The sequence below is a fragment of the Charadrius vociferus genome, unplaced genomic scaffold (genome assembly GCF_000708025.1).
Source record: "Charadrius vociferus isolate BGI_N301 unplaced genomic scaffold, ASM70802v2 scaffold333, whole genome shotgun sequence".
Classification (NCBI taxonomy): Eukaryota; Metazoa; Chordata; class Aves; order Charadriiformes; family Charadriidae; genus Charadrius; species Charadrius vociferus.
Genome location: NW_009647682.1, coordinates 775,851 through 776,259, shown reverse-complemented (window position 1 = coordinate 776,259; position 409 = coordinate 775,851).

The following is a 409-nucleotide window of genomic DNA, read 5'->3' as shown; positions in this document are numbered from 1 at the left end:
GCTGGGTGCTGCTCCCCGGCAGGATCTGGGGGTCCCCAGGGGTCCCCAGGGCAGGAGGGGGGCAGTGAGAGCCCCTTCCCAGCCAGCACCTTCCCCTTCCCAGCCAGTATTTATTAATGATGCCTTAACCCATGCTTGTTCTTGGGCCAAGGAGCAATAGAAATGGTTATTTAGAACCGTCTTTATTTATTTCTGTCCTTAAGACACTGGGAGGGATGGTGGGGGCAGCTCCAAACCAGTGGAGGAATAAAGCAGAAACTTCAAATACTGGAGGAGCCACTGCCAAGTCCTCGGCGGGGGCGGCTGAGCGGTGTTTTGGGGTGCAGCAGGGACAGTGGGGAGCTGAGCTCCCTTCCCGACTCCAGCTGGGACCGCTCTGATGGCCGCCCTGGCCCCGGCAGCCACTGGG